The sequence below is a fragment of the Apodemus sylvaticus genome, chromosome 5 (assembly GCF_947179515.1).
Source record: "Apodemus sylvaticus chromosome 5, mApoSyl1.1, whole genome shotgun sequence".
Lineage (NCBI taxonomy): Eukaryota > Metazoa > Chordata > Mammalia > Rodentia > Muridae > Apodemus > Apodemus sylvaticus.
In genome coordinates, this window is record NC_067476.1 from 131,878,887 (window position 1) to 131,896,153 (window position 17,267).

Consider the following 17,267-nt stretch of genomic DNA (forward strand, 5'->3'; position numbering starts at 1 on the left):
ATAATTGCTGACATCTTGGGCCTCCACATGCGTGCAAGCACATATACATGTGCACCTACACAAATCTGTCCCCCCACACATATAAAAACATGCATATACACATGTACACCACATAGACATGAAAATGAATTTTAAAGCTGGACAGTGGTGGCACATGCCTATAAACCCAGCACTCTGGGAGGCAGAGGCAGGCAGATTTCTGAGTTCGAGGCCAGCCTGGTCTACAGAGTGAGTTCCAGGACAACCAGGGCTACACAGGGAAACCCTGTCTCGGAAAAAAAAAATAGATTTTTAAAAATAAGTTCTTTAGAAGCTGAAATTTCTACCTATGCTTAAGAGTTTATCAACAAAGTGAACTGCTATTCTTTGTTCATGATTCATCTTGGATTTATTCTTTGTTGCCAAAACCAATGGGTGAAATTGAAAGAATTTCCCCATTAAATACCATCTCTGGCACTCTGCCTGCTTTGGCATGATTGTATTTCATTATCCACAGCCTGACATATGCAGGTCCAGGATACAATAAAACATGAGCAAGTGTGATGCCATTTTCTATGGCAGCTCGACTACTATGTTACAAGGTGCTCAGATAGTCGAGCATTTTTCCCTGAGTGGTATCTGAGAGAATTTTTTTTGAAAGACTTGAGCATCTGAACTGTGGACCGAGTAAGGCAGGTTGCCTTGCCCAGGCTGCCACCCCATCTGCTGAGTACATTAACAGAATAAAGAGGGGAAAGATTGAAGTCACTCTCCCGACTGCCTGAGCCAAAACACTGATCTGCCTTTTGTACTTCTGGTCCCAAAGCCTTCAGATTAGACTGGAACGTCAGATCTGCATCCCCAAGGCCTCTCAATTATTAGGCTGGACTTCCTGGGTCTCCACCGTATAGTCTTATCAGCCTTTACAACTAAAGTAAACCTCTTCTTAGATAACATGAGGAATTATAGTCAGAAGTAAGGGCATGTGTCTGTTTCTGTCCCCAGTGGAAAATGATAGGAAAACATTTCTCCTAACCTCTTTGGCAAAGAAAGAATCACTGTCTTTTGACATTGTCCAAATAGTTGAAAATGGCTTATAAAGTGTTCATACATTTGAAGTTTAATGGTACATACTTGTAATCCTAGCCCTTCATCCCTGAGGCAGGAGAACAGCAAGTTCAAGATTTGCCTGGAATCACATAGCAAGAGCCTGGATTTAAAAACAGAAGAAGGAGGAGGAGGAAGAGGCAAAGGAAGATGAGGAAGAGGAGGAGGAGGAGGAAGAGGAAGAGGAAGAGGAAGAAAAGAAAAGAGAAAAGAAAAGAAAAGAAAAGAAAAGAAAAGAAAAGAAAAGAAAAGAAAAAGTCAAACCTGGTAGTACAACCCTGTAATCTCTGCATTTGGGAGGCATAGGCAGGTGCATCCTGTGAGTTTAAAGCTAGCCTGGCCTACATTGTGAGTTCCAGGATAGCCAGGGATATGTAAAGAAACACTGTTGACAAAAACTCTGAGGAAAAAAAGAGTAAGATATGTAATATATTATAAATCTACTCCTAGAGATATATCTAGGTGCACATTATTTATATTACACTTTATAGTTCATATTTTATTTTTAATTTGTGTATAACATATTTATAATATACTTTATTTTATATCTATATCATTTTATGCTAATATAAAACATGTATTTTGTTTACAGAACAGAATCAACGGGAAACATGTTTTCTCTGGGGAGCCCTCAATGTTCCAAGGATGATGAGATTCAGGGTGGTTCACATACCTCTGATAACCACACACCGCCTGCTCGCTGAGTCTAGCTGTTTTCATTCTTTTTTATTAAATGAGCATACTCAGAACCTTGGCCAAGCTTCGTGTCCCATAAAGATGAAAAGGTCACATAACTCAAAGACAGTCTGCAAAGGGCAATGAATGTGAACACAAACTGAAGCATTAAAGTGCAGATTTTCAGGCCCTGTTCAGAGCAACTGGGTCTAATTGTCAGAGAAGGGCACTGGACCTTTTTTTTTTTTTTTCCTTTTTGGCTTGTTGCACATTTGTATTGCTTTTTGAAATCTGACATAAGCAACTCAGGGAAGAAGAGGTTCATTTTGGCTCATGGTTAGAGGGTACTATCATCATAGTGGAAAAGGTTTGGCTGCAGAAGTGAGGCAACTGGTCACATTACATCCACAGTCAGGAAGCAAAAAGATGATCGGCGATGTCCAATCTACCTTGTCCTCTTAATTCAGTCTGGGACACTAGCCCATGAAATGGTACCTGCTCAATGAACCCAATCTCTCAAAATCCTAGGAGACACTCCCAGGAGTTTGTCTTAGGAGATACAAAATCCTCTGAAGCTGGCAAATTAAGGCTCACAATACTTTGAGAAAAACTACTGTGAATATTAAGACCCAGGGTGTACTATCTAAGCTGCAGTTCAGACAGATTAGTCTAGCAGCATATGAAATGTGCACCTAAGAGAATCGTAAAGATGAAAAAACTCAGGTTGTGTAGAGTAAGAAGGAGAAAGGAGAGTGGGACCAGATTGATCATGGGACTAAAGTGCCAAAGTCCCATATTTCAGTAGTTACAAGCACTTGCTTCTTTTTCAAAGTCCTGGAGGATTTGGTTCCCAGAACTTGTTGTGCTCACAACTGCCTGCAATTGCAACTCCATGATATCCTACATCCTTTTCTAGCAACAGCAGGCCCCCATATACAGATATGCAAACACACACACACACACACACACACACACAACTTGCTACTATTCTAGAGGATCAGAGTTTGATTCACAGCACCAACATGCCAATTTAAACTATCCCAAACTCCAATGACAATGCACGTAGTGGCTACTGGCACCAGATATGCATACAGTATATTTAGATACATATAAGTAAAGCAATAATAAACAGAAAATAAAAATAAATAAATCCTTAAAGAAAAAGGAAGAAAAGCAAATAAAAAAGTAAGAGCAAATAGGGAAACTTAGAAAGGCTGAGCTAACTCTCTTAGAACCAGAGCCAGAAATGTGATGTGGGTATCTAGGAGTAGAGGGATGGTTCTGGACAATATTAAGGATTCAGAACAAGGCAGAGGGAGGAAAGAGCAATGAGCAAGGGTCTTATCTCCATGGTAACAAGTTTCAGTGTAACCCACAGGAGCTTGGGGACAAGGACTGTGATGCAAAGTGAGTCCCACTTTGATTTGGAGATATTAAGTTGGAGTGTTGGTTATAACCAGTCACCATACTAGGTTGGTGAAGTGGTCCAGTAAATGCGATTGGAGCAGAGCATCTACACAACCCACACAGTCCCTTGAAACAGACAAGATCTTAAGAATCACAGATAGACCTGGCTTCAAGCCAAAATAGTTATGCTTCCTTCTGCACACAAAGTTATTTGTGTTTGCCAAGAAGGTGACATTGGCATGAGAAGACTTGACCTCTGGAAAGACATAGGTTCTTCAAGAACTAGCAGGTTTAGTTGCATGGGTTTTCTCTGGAAGTTTTTCTTAAGCAAGGTTTACTGGAAAATTCTATGAGAGATCCACAGCAGGGGTTCAGGAAGGAAAGAGGGACGAGGTGACCGATGACTGGCTGGGCAGACAGACATGGTTAACAGATGTGGCCACCCTCAGCTTCTCTTCTGTTTGCCAGATATTCCCCCAGAGACCAGAAGCATCAGTTCTTCTTTCCTCCCAAGAGCTTCACTAATAACTTTCATGCCACTTTTCACGATAATCTCAGAAATGTAAGGCTTAATCTCTTCATCTCCCCATAGAAACTTTCAGATCTTAAATATCATCATTTGAGTTATTTGTTGACATTTACACACACTTTTTCTTGGCAAAAAAAATCTCTGTTTGAAGAATTTATTTGTGTGTGTGTGTGTGTGTGTGTGTGTGTGTGTGTGTGTGTATCTGGAGGGGGTATGTGTGGGGGGGGCGTATACTGACACACAGGTGTAGGCTTGGGAGTGAAAATTTGCATACAAATTCACGTTCCCACAGAAACCAAAAGAGGGTAACAGATCCACGGGAGATGCAGAGGGTATTGTGAGCTAGTTGATTATGACTGCTAGAAACCAAATGAAGGTCCTCTATAAAAGCAGTATGCACTCTTGCCTGCTGAGCCATCTCTTGGGCCCCAGAAAAAAAATAAAAGAATCACTTAAGGAACCATTTCCTTTCCTCTCTTTTTATTAATGCTTTTTCTTCTCTTCTTTTAAATTTTCAAAGAAAACACTAGACCTGGAAAGAAAGAATCATTTCTCCCACGGTATCAATAACATCTCCCTTAACCACGCATTTACACCTGTCCAGCCACATCCTTTCTTGCTTTGGACCCAATTAACTGTGCAGTTTGAAAGCATATGAAATTGTTTCTGGTAACCAGGGAGTAGATATGTGACACAAAGAGCTAGGAACATTATCCCTGGTGAATCAACTCTAGGGCACAAAGACGACAGCATGTCATAGACCCTGCTCCTGCTGAAGTTTTAAAAAAAGATACTTCAGACATCTGATTGTCCCAGGAACCCCACCTCTACACCACCCCTACTCCTCACCTACACTGCCATTTGCAAGCAAGGTCCAGTATTGATCCAAATGTGACCAGTATTTGGTTGTTGTAGAGAACAGCATCAACCCTATCATCATCTAAGCTAATCTTTGAGGACTTTCATTAAAGTTAATTACTATTTACCACGGTAAAACATCATTCCTTGAATAAATGCTGTTTGTAACTCTGGGTCTTTATATTTTTGTTATTATTACTATTTTCTTGCAAAGCCTTCTACTATCAATCATAGCTATGGAGCGATAATGAATGAAAAACAACCAACAGATGAATAAAGACAAATAAATAATTCAGAACCCAGATGTCATTTGCCTTTGCCTCTCTCCTCTCTCCAGAGCCAGCTGGGTCCCGTTTCTCTCATTTCCATTCCTCTACTAAATAAGCTTTTTCAGTCTGTTCCAGAGAGGTAAATAAAAATGAATAATTCAGTCTCCCATCTTATGTGTCCTCCCCCTCAGGGAACCAGAGTCCTCTTTTGTTTTCTGTCAATCTCTGGTTAAATAAGTCCCGCATTCTTTTTCCAGTCTCCACCTAGGAGATGGCTTGCTATGCTCACCAATCATTCCTGGGAGGGGAGTACATGTTGGGGGTCTCAGATGTGACCAGATTGCCTTTGCAGACAAGCTTCCTTTATTGCTTGATGACAGTTCAGGTTGATGATCGTACAAGTGAGATGTTTCAGGGCAAGGTTCTTAATACTTACCAAGAGCTAAGGAACTCCCTAGCCGGACTAAAAAAGTCTCTTGCCCTTCAGGAAAACTTGGGCGGCCCCACTAGGTTCTTCCTGAGTGCCAAGCCTGAGGCTGAGCACTTAGTTGCTATAGTGACCAACTCAGTGCCTCATCCCTTCTCCCAAGACTGCAGGCCTCCATTCTTGGTATGCTGGGAATCTGAATAGGAAAATATTCTAATGGCTCCCTTTTCTGGATCTATGACTAAATTCTCTATCTTTAATCTTTCAGAATCATAATATCTCCAATTCCCTATGGAGATTTGTCTTTATGAGTCAACCATATGATTGTATTTCCAGGTACTTAAATCATTTAAGTGTCCCTGGTGACTGCATAAGCTGATTCATTACATTTCTGCAAGCTCCCTGCACTCAATTTAGTCCTGAAAATAGCTTTGCCTTTTCATGTTACGTGCCATTTCCACTCCCCCTCCTATTGGAAGTACAATAAATTCTAATATTCAACAGACAGAAGGCCCTATAGAGAAAGAGAAATATAGCTAATATAGCTACAAAATGTTTTTGTAGTTCTTTCTCACTTAAACACACCTGGCTTCATGGGGTTGGGGCAGAGGAGCTCTCAATACCAGCCAGCTGACTCTATCCACATGCTGGGAACTTTTTTGTTGTTATTTTGTTTTTATTTCCAAAGATTTATTCATTTTATTTTATTATTGATTTCTTTGCTTGGAACTTTTCTAAGCAGAGGCTGCCTTTAACTTTATGAAATGTGTAAGCCAGTGTTGTAGCTATAGCGGAACAGAGGAAGGTTCTGGGAAGAAGCCTGATGTCCCTGGTCTTTTCTTCCCTTCTAATCCAATTAGAGACTTCCAATGCTGTAGTTTGGATAAGAAAAGCTGGTTAATCCTCATGGTCATCTTGACTGGATCAGAAAGAATTAGAAGCTAACTACTCTTGGTGTGCCTGTGGGGATATTTCCAGAGAGGTTAAACTGTGAAGGGAAGGTCTTTCCCACGCATGGGCAGCACCTTCCCATGGGCAGGAGGCTCAGATGAAATGAAACAGAAAAGGGAGAACGTGTTCTGAGCACCAGCATTCCATCTCCCTTTGCTTCCTGTCTGTGGACACGTGACCAGCTGTCTCCGTTCCCATTACCAGAGTTGCAAGATGTTCAAGGCACGATATACCTTTCCTTCTTTAGGTTAGTTTTGTGGAACATTTTGTCTCAGTGATAAAATTAACTAATATAGGAAATGTCCCGCCCCCAAAAGCCTTTGCCTTAAGGACTTGATCCCCAGCTGGTTGCATTATTTGGGGAGATCCTGGAAATTTTAAAATGTGGGGTGTTGCTAAAGGAAGGAGGCCATGAAGGCTGTGCTGCTGGGGGTATCTTGTTCTCGCTACTCTGCCCGTCTCTACTTCCTGCCTGCAATGAAGAAAACCTTGTGTGTCACATCCCAACCATTATGAAATTCTGTCCAATAATTCTGTCTCTGAAACAGTGAGCTGAAACAAATCCCTCCTCCCTTTAGGTCTTGTGTCAGGTCATTGGGGCAATGTTACACCCATGCAACTAGCACATGCATGAAATCATCGCCACAACCTTTTCTGGTTTTCTATTAGCAACCTCTAAATTCTAAGTGAGTATATATTCCAATCATTTGATTTCTCAACTCTAGTCATTCACTAGTGACTCTTATGGGGGAAACTGACAAGACAATCTTAACTAGTTTTATTAGCTTGGATCAGGGGGTAAGTCAACTTCTTGGGGTATCCATGTGGCTCCCAATAAAGATGGGACTTTCTGCTCGCCTTAGTACCCACCACAGCTGGATGTAGAAAGAGAAAACCTAGAATGGTCTGTGATAACCTGATTTTTCATGGATAGCACCTAGGTCCTCTGTGGAGGTGGTACCTCCTTTGGGTAGCTCACAGTCAGTGGCATATGGTTAACAAGAAATGTATGCCTGGGTTCCCCCAGGTCTGGTCCCCTCTGCCTTGTATGCAGTACCCACCTGGATATATGCCCAGTACACAGTTCTAAGTACTGGCCATGTACCTAAAATCCTAACCAAGAAATTCTTAGCAAGGACTTCAGAGACAGAAACAACCCAAGATTTTGAGCCTTTAAACAACAGATAAACAAGTCCAGAGTTTCTACATTCTAAGGAATAAAACCACAATGGTGGTACAAAGGATGTACCACCATCCACTCAGACAAGAGCGGTATCCTTAGAATTTTTTATTTGTCAAATGTTGGCGCTAAGGGAGAAATAGATGCCTTCTCCGAGATAGCAGGAACACAGTTCAGCCTCTTAGCATCCGGTTGCGCTTAGCATAGGCAAGAGCACCCTCGTGTGGCAGACACTTTAAATGTCAACTCAGAATCCAAGTGTAGGCCTGATGCAGGCAACTTCCAAACAGGAAATAGAGGCTTAACCTTTGAGTCTGAATCAACAGTCACTTAGTGTAAAATCGTTTTACTGGATGAGTTCATAGCATCTCTATACTCTGAGTGTTTGTACTGTAGTCAGCACAGTGGCCCTGCTGTTAACCATGATGACAATGGTAGCATCTCTGGGAAGTGGTTAAAAATGAAAATTGCTGCTGCTTAGAAACTCTGATGCTGGAGTTTAGCCTACAAATATCAGTATTTGTATATGTATATAGTATATGTATATGCTATACGTGAGTATATGCTCACGTGTGTTATATGTGTTCATGTATGTATGTACAGGTGTGGGTGTGAATTCACATTTGATCTGCAAGTGTGTGGAAGGCAAACATCAATATTAGATGTTTTCTTTAATGGCCCTTCATATTATTTTTATCTATATTTCTTGTGTTTGTATGTGTAAACATGCAGATATGCTCTGATGTGCACCTGTAACTCCAGCTCTGTGTAAACTTATCAAGCCTTTTCACCTTATTTTTTGAAGTGTAGGTTCTCACTGAATCTGGGGCTCATCAATTCAGCCAAGTTGGCTAGACATCCTCCTGACTCAGTCCCCAAAGAAACCCTTAACCCACACCCAATCCTACACACACACACACACACACACACACAGAGAGAGAGAGAGAGAGAGAGAGAGAGAGAGAGAGAGAGTCCTCCACATAAACCATGACACAATCACAGAAGTGTAAATACACATCTAGTGGGGTGTTCAGGGACTGAGGAAGGACAGGGTCATCAGCACATGAGAACAACATGTGAGAGTCAGTTCTCTCTTTCTACCGTACAGATTCCAGGGGTTGGACCCTAGTCATCAGGCTAGACAGCGGATGTCTTTACCTAATGAGCTGTCACACTCATGCCACTGGCCACCTGCCAACTGCCAAGTGTATAGGAGATGAATAGACCAACTTGGAACTTTGTACTAGGCATGGAATACTTGAGGATAATACTCACGAGTCTGGGAGGATGAACTGTAGGGTAAAAGACCATGACCAAAGCAAAAATCACCCTGACTCTAACTTGACCCATAACCCAAGACCAGAGGCAAGAAACAATCCCACCAAACCTTGTGCTTACCTCAAAACCAAGCCAAAGAATCCCACCAATCCCTGAGCACAAAATCCTATAAATCCCTAAATCAGAAATTTCACCAATTTCCCACGCTTGCTCCAAGATCAGATCACAAAAATTCTACCAGTCCTAGGCCCCTTGGAAAGTTGTGCTCTCTCCCAAGAAACCCTATATAAAGACCGCCATCTGCTCAGCCATGCTTCTGGCTTTTTCTCTCCCAATAAATCCCTTCTGTGAGGTTGTTATGCAGTGACTTTGTGGTATTCTTTGGCTCATGATTTATTGCCAGGATATCTCGCAGAGCAAAACTGTAACACTTTCACTGAGGAAACCTCCCCCAGATGGAGCAAAATTGTAACACTTAACGTGAGTAATGAAGGAACCAGAGCTGGCGGCTCCCAGGCAACCACAACTTGTTGGCTGGATGTCCACTCACTAAGAGTGAGCTGCCTAGGAGATACCACTCTCACAAAGGAGCCTTAGCTTCGAACCATGAAAAGGCAGGTTATCATAGAACATTCTAGGCTTCTTCTTTTTACTTCTAACTGTGGAGGGTAGATTATTTGGGGCAGCAGGAAGCTCCATGGCTAGTGGGGCCCTTAACTAGAAGACCTGGCCATGCCCCAACCTTATCATCTCTGAGATAAGGCCATGTTAAGTCTGGAGCTCATCGGTTCCTGTAGACTAGCTAGGTAGTGATCTTCCTATCTCAGTCCACAGAGCTAGAGTTATATATTGAACTCTAAAGCTGTATGCTGCAGCATCTAGCTTTTATGTGGGTTCTGGGTATCCAAACTCAGGTCCATATCTTTGCACAAGCAGATACTTTATCAACTGGCATACTAGTCTAGTACACAGTTGGTGGTTGGTATGCTAGTTTAGTATAAAATAAAGTTGGCATGCTAGTCTACCATTTTGTTGTCAAGTGGCATACTAATCTAGTTGCAGTTGGCATTCTAGTCTAGTATATTGTGAGCAGCTAATATGCTAGTCTAATATATAGTCAGCTGCTGGTATAAATAATAGCTTACTCTACAGACGGCAACTGGTATACTAGTCTTGCATAAGGGACCTAGGAACTGGAAGTCACTGGGTGAGCTCTCTGCCCTCGGGGAAAACCCCTTTAAAGCTGTTTAGACTCGGTTTAGAAGATCCAGTATACCAATTAGGAGAAAAAAGGAAGGCAGAGACAGAGTTTGTGGGAAGGGGATCTACCAGAGCTGTACCCACGCCCTGGGCATCAAGTCATCCCTCCCTATGTCAGCACCAGCAGTGCAAATTGGGAAACTGAGTCGGCATGGATTAAATAATTCACACTTGGCCTTGCAGGTCTACCTGGCTCTAAGTCCCAGTTTCTTCCTGCTTGATCTGCCTGGATTTCCCTAATCATCCCCAATGCCAATGAGGTTCTTGCTCTAGATCTAGTAGGAACTATGTATGGAGCATGAGTGGATCCGGTAAGACTGATGCAGTATGGGCATCACAGGGAGAGAGGAACATGACCCAGACTCTGACCCTGTGCTCACTAAGTCAGAGGTACAAACAAATGGCCCAGAGTAGGAAAAGAAATTCTCTAAGGATACCTATAGCTAAGAGACCAGTGGAGGTACCAAAGGACATGTGACATTTGAAGTCTTGAAAGAAGGTATTCCTTCTATTCCCTCTGTTTAATGCTTAAGATAAGAGTCACACAACATAAAATGACCATTTTCAAGTGAATAGTTTGATGGAATTTAGTACATTCAGTGTCACTCAGCTTCTATCTACCTCCAAAGTGTCCCCACAGCGGGACAATGGAACCCCTATTCTATTAAGTTGCTTCTCCCCCACACACTCCTCTCTGCCCATAATCCCTAGAAAATGCCAGTCTGCATTCTGCTTCTATGGATTTACCTAATTGAGATATTTCACATAAGAGGAAACATATTCTAGGTGCCCTTTTGTGTCTGGCTTCCTTCATGTAGTGTGCTTTCAAGTTCATCCACACTGTAGCATGTAGCAATACTTCCCTTTTCATGGCTGAATTAAATTTCATAATACAATCAGACCACATTTTGCATATTCACTCATCCATAGATGGACATTTGAGTTGTTTCCTGCTTTGGGATATTATAAATATTCATATACACACGTCTTCTTGTGTACCTGCTTTAATTCTTTAGAGTACATATCAAGGATTAGACTTGCTGGGTCATATGGTAAACCAGCTTCATTTGGGGCAGGGGAAGCAAATGCCACGCCACTTTCCATGGTGACCATGTTACAGTCCTACAGTGTACAACCTCATTAGATTTGCTTCCAGTGACACCTCACTGGGATGTTGATTTGCATGCTCAGAGAAGAGCATTCAGGCAATCTTACAACACCACAACTCCCGACTAATCAGGTAACGGACCTGCAGTTCATATTAAGTGAAAGAATGAAACAAGATAATCAAATTCCAAGGCCAATCAGAGTGCACTCAAGGCCAGCCCTGATTCAACAAGACCCTGAGTCCAGATTGAGCAATTTAGCAGTCCCAGTCTCAAAATAAAACTACCAAGAGAGCTGGTTGAGATAGCTCAGAGGGTAACAGCTCTTGCCACCAAGCCTGACAACCTGAGTTTAATCCCTGGAACCTACAAGAAGAGAACTGAAGCTTAAAAGATCTCCACATGTGCACTCACAAGCAATCACACAAACACACACACACACACACACACACACAACCATGTAAACTAAATGTAACTTTAAAAGTACAAAGTCCACTGGAGATACAGCTAAATGGCTTAGTGGTTAACTGCCATGCACAGGCCATGGGTTTAATGGCTAGTACCAAATCAAACAGGGCCACAGTTCCCTCAGTTCACAGGTGTCATTCCCTCAGCACCAACTGGCTCACTGACAGCAGAGTAATACCACATCCTTCATGTTCTCAGCCTACGGTGCCCTTGGCTTCATGTGGAACCTAGTCCCTCCTCATATAGACTGGCAGCTGACGCCCATGATTGGATGTCTGAAGGCAACAACCTCTTCAGAAGCCCTGTTCAGTGTCATCAAGAGGATGTCTATGAAGCACACAAAACGTGCTGGGTCAACCACGGCCACTTGTGAAACTTAAAATCCCTGCCACAATCAGCACTGTGCTAAGACCTACTTCCCTTATCAGTGGACTCAGCAGGTTTCTCAATGCCTAGTCAACATTTGGAGGTGACCTACCTCTGATAGGATAGCTTCTGTACATCTCTTGCCAGGCAGACCAAAGTACCAGTAAAGTAAGAACTTTACAACGGTCTCCACTGTCAAGAGAGATGCGTAAATCCCCCCACATGCTACCATCCCACTTCCTCAAGCCTCCCCACCCCCTCCAGAAGAACCTCCAATGAGAACTCTGAAGCCTGTGCTGAGTTGGCTTATTCTGGTCTATACTGGGTTCCATAGTGTGACAAAGACATATTGCTGTTCTTTTACCAGTTGTGTGAGGGCTTCAAGTTTCTCCCTTGATAGAGGCCACTGCTCAACCCAATGGCCTCAAGTGACAATTACCTGAATGATCCACCCCCCCCCCACTTGAGTTATCTGTTTTCCTATACATCCCCAACCAGTGCTTTGCACTGGATCCCTACTGTGAATTTTGTTTTATTTTGTTTTGTGTTTTTCCAAGATAGATGTCACTACACAGCTATAGGATGGTGTGGACTTCCCTATATAGAATAAGATGCTTCAAACTTATAAATGTGGGGCAAGTGAACTCAAAACTATACCCAAAAAATTATACCTAAAACTATATCCAAGAAGACCCTTATGCCTTGCCCTTACAAATCACCCTTAGTTCTAAGGGCCACTGTTAGATTTAATACTCCCTGCCTTGATTGGCTTTCCAATGAGGCCATTGGGTTGAGCAGTGGCCTCTATCAAGGAAGAAACTTGAAGCCCTCACACAACTAGTAAAATAACAGCAATATGTCTTTGTTACCATAGCCATATACTCGCGTTTTATATGGGCTACAGCCCAAACAAGAGAAAACTCAAAAAGTTTAATTCAGCACATGGTCTCCACTTTTGCCATCATGGGCATTCCCCAACAAATTAAAAATTGACAATGGTCCTGCCTTTACTAGCTCTCACAATGGGAAATTGTCCACCACATAGGGACTCCCCACAACCCTCAGGGGCAAGGAATAATAGGACATATCAAACCCTAAATACCCAACTTCTAAATCAAAAGACCTACCCCGTAACATGACAGCTCTAACTACCCTAAATATATTTAACATCTACAAGTGCTCCAAACAACCTATCTCCCTGCATTGGCCCACAGCAGAAATAGCCCATCCTATCCTCGTACAATGGTGCAATCCCTTGGATGGGATTTGGAAGGGACCAGAGCCCCTCCTTACAATGGGGTTTTGCTTGTGTTTTCCACAGCCTAGGCCTATCTGGATTCCCACCAGAAATGTCCAACATTACCCACTGGTTAAGAAGATGGTCTGCTTCTTGCTGAGAGTTCAAGGACAGAGAAGACACCAGTCCCAAAGCAACAACAAGATCTCCTGGAAGGGCATCCATGACCTGGTGACTGCTGTCTAGGCCACGTGCCTCCATAAGCTTCATGGCTATTTTTCGTTCTTCTTTGTACTAACTCTTCTACTGCCCAGCCTCTCTCTAGCCTTCCCAACCCTCAACTGCTGGAGATTCTTTGCTGGGGAGACCTACAAAGAACATAACAAAATCATAGGAAGCCAGGATTGCCTACTTGAAGGATGTCGGACCAGGACTGAGATCCCGCTACAACCCAATTCCATCTCCACTACCCTCACCCAGCCCTTTCCTCTGTTTTCCTTACTGAAACACTAGTCAATGCCTCCAGGAGGCCTCCACATATGGAGGTTGCAGATCTTGGAGTTGCAGAATTGAATTCACCAGCCGAGGCGGCACTGTGCTTGCCAACCTTAAAACTCACTTTCAGCTTTCCATCAGCAATCCCTGGGGTGAACGTTGGGGAATGGGAGTCATGGGTATGCTCTACCCTAATGGCTATGCCAAATATCCCGTAGCCTACCTACATGTCTCTTGCCAGCGTGTCCCTGCTTCCAAATTAGTCTTTACCCATGTTAACATTCTTCAACAGGAAATCCATCTCAGAAGGAACTCCATGCTACCCTTTCCTGGCTGTAATACATTCAATATACAGCTAACCTCCTTCCCCTAACTGCCCACCCCAGCTCCTCCCAATGCACCGCCCACCACAACTCCTCCCAGTTCACCGCCCACTCCAACTCCTCCCAATGTACCACCCTCCCCAGCTCCTCCCAATGCACCATCCACTCCAACTCCTCCCAATGCACCACCCACCACAACTCCTCCCAATGCACCGCCCACCCCAACTCCTCCCAATGCACCACCCTCCCCAGCTCCTCCCAATGCACCACCCACCACAACTCCTCCCAATGCACCACCCACTCCAACTCCTCCCAATGCACCACCCACCACAACTCCTCCCAATGCACCGCCCACCCCAACTCCTCCCAGTGCACCACCCACCCCAACTCCTCCTAGTGCACTGCCCACCTCAACTCCTCCCAGTGCTTTTTCTGTGCTTCCCTTTCCTGGACACTATTAGCGGCTGTTCCCATTAACATTTCCCTTTATGACCCAAATGGATCCTTACCCACACAAAAACCTCAAGACATTCCTCTCTTTAATTTACCCTTCTCCTTTGCCTTATAGAATCCTTCTCAAAACCCTATCCTACATGTTCCCATTACATCACCATCGCCAAACCTCCTGGTTAGTGTCCCTATCCACACAGAATAAAGCACACAAGTCATTTCTCTGAGAATCATCTGAGAGTGGCTGTTATATTGAGCTATAACACGGGAAAGAGTTCTCTCTCCCAAAGTATTCATTGCTGGACCTTGGACCCACTGGCCGGCCAGGCTCACGCTGCTGCCACCCCTGCTATTATCGCTGCCTCTGCCACTGCCACTACTGGCATGATAGTGGGACCTGCACGAGTTGCCCAAACCGCCTCCTCACTTCTATTTATTTATTTATTTATTTATTTATTTATTTATTTATTTATTTTTGGTTTTTCGAGGCAGGTATAGCCTTGGCTGTCCTGGACCTCAAGCTCACTCTGTAGACCAGGCTAGCCTCAAACTCAGAAATCTCCCTGCCTCTACCTCCCAAGTGCTGGGATTAAAGCGTGCGCCACCACAGTCCGGCAACCTCCTCACTTCTTTCTGGCTTCTCTAACCTGAGACCCATGGGACCTGTTTACCTTTGGCTGCATAGAGGACAACACATGAAGATAAAATGCCTGTCTCCCAAGGGCTGGGATTTAAGGCCTCCCCTGCTCGTTGATACGAACTATTTTTTAAAGAATCACTTTTATAATTTTTACTTATAAACATCTGAGTATACCTAAAGTAATAACAGAACAAGGATGTCCATTTTGCTCATTCAATTCAATATAATGACTGAAATCCTCACTACAACTAGAAGGCAAGGGAGGAGAAAAAAAACAAGACACAAAAATACAAATAAGAAAGAAAAAAAATCAAACTACCCCTCTCTGCAAATATATGCCCCTACACTTATTTTTTTTAATTTTCAATTTTTATTTAATTTTTTATATGTCTGGGTGTTTACTCTATATTTATGTCTATGAATTGTATGAGTGTTTGGTGATGGCACAGGTCAGAAGAGAGCATCAGATTCCCTGGAATTGGAGATTGTGAGCTGCCTGGTGGGGTGATGGGAATCAAACCCATGTCCTCTACAAAAGCACCCAGAGCTCTTAACCTCTGAGCCATCTCATCTCTCCATTTTCATGGACCATACTTCAAACAAACAAAAGAACTAAAGACTCTTCCAGAGAACTTGTTAAGTAAAGTAGCAAACGTATCAAAATCTATATACCAAAAAGTAATACGCTGAGTAAGAAGTTTAAAAAAGAAAATCATAGAAGTGTGCTCGGACAGAGAAGTAAACAACCCGTGCGGGCTGCCAGCAGCGCAGCCTGGGTGGCCAGCATGGCTAGGGAGGCAGAGAGCTCACCGAGGCGGTGGAGCTGGCCCGCCGGCCCGCCCGCCCGCGCACGCACAAGTCCCGGGGTCGTCGTGAGATTGTAGCTGTCTGGGGCGTCTCCTGTAGGCTGGGAGCGCGGAGTCCATGGAGCGGGTGTGGATGATCAAGGTGCAGTGGCTGCTGGAGGCCGCGGAGTTTTTGGAGCACAAGGAACGAGAGTGTGAACATGGCTATGACTCGTCGTTCCCCTCCATGCCGAGGCCCCGGCTACAGCATTCGAAACCCCCACGGAGGTTGAGCCGGGCACAGAAACACAGCGGTGGGAGCAGCAGCACCAGCACTGCCAACAGATCTACACACAATGAGTTGGACTAGAACAGACAAGCTCACCTGCGCCTGTGTTTAGACCGCTTAACAGTTCTGATCCGCCTGGGCCCAGACTGCACCAGGCATACAGCACTAGGATTGCTCAACAAAGCCAAAGCACACATCAACAAACTTGAAGAAGCTGAAGGGAAGAGCCAGCACCAGCTTGAGAACTTGGAACCAGAACAGAAAATTTTAAAGCAGCAACTGGACCAGCTGCAGGGTCCTCGGGAGATGGACAGCTTTGGATCAACCATCTCTTCAGATTGCTGGGATTCAGAACAGGAGGAGACTGAAGTGGATGTTGAAAGCAGAGTTCTCCTATAGAGAAGTGGACAGTATCAGTACCACCAGCATCAGTGACCTTGATGGCCAGGGTTACTCCAGTGCCAATGTCAAACTCTCCTTCCTTCTTGTCCCAGGACCCAGCATGACATAGTGCAGGGCGGAGCACTCACTGGGCCAAGTCAATACCATCTCTCAAATTGGGTTCATGATTCAGTCTCCTCTTTAAAACTAAAAACTACACTTGAACAAAAGGGTTAGAAGAACTATATTTAAGCAAATACTTTACAAAAAGTGTGTGTGGGGGGTACAGCCTCCCTGGTGGAACAAATATTCCTATATTTGGAATGAATACAGTGTCTAATGGCAGCAGAAAACATGCGTGTGATTATCTTGAGTTGACTTGGTTGACTTAAGAGACAATGGAGACTTCATTCTCCTAGTTTGCTCGCTCTGTGTTGAGCAGATAGTTAAGGATAGGGTTATGAACCCTTCCTGAGTTTCTTGGCCCTAGAAACAAAATCGAAATCAGAGTAAGGAAAAGACAGGATAATTAGGCATTAATCTTGGATAGCTAAAGAGCTATTAACACTCAGCCTCTTGGGCTGAAGAGATGGCTCAGCAGTTAAGAGCACCGTCTGCTCTTCCGGAGGTCCTGAGTTCAAATCCCAACAACCATATGTAATGAGCTCACAGCCATCTGTATTGAGATCAGATGCCCTCTTCTGGGGTGTCTGAAGACAGCCACAGTGTACTTACATAATAAATAAATCTTTTATAAAACACACACACACACACACACACACACACACGAAAAAAACACCTCAGTCT

At 43.7% G+C, this 17,267-nt stretch overlaps 1 pseudogene; it reads left to right on the plus strand.

Annotated features, from left to right (window-relative positions):
- The first annotated feature begins 15,929 nt into the window (after positions 1-15,929).
- LOC127684931 (max-interacting protein 1-like) lies at positions 15,930-16,590 on the plus strand (annotated as a pseudogene).
- Positions 16,591-17,267: the final 677 nt, after the last annotated feature.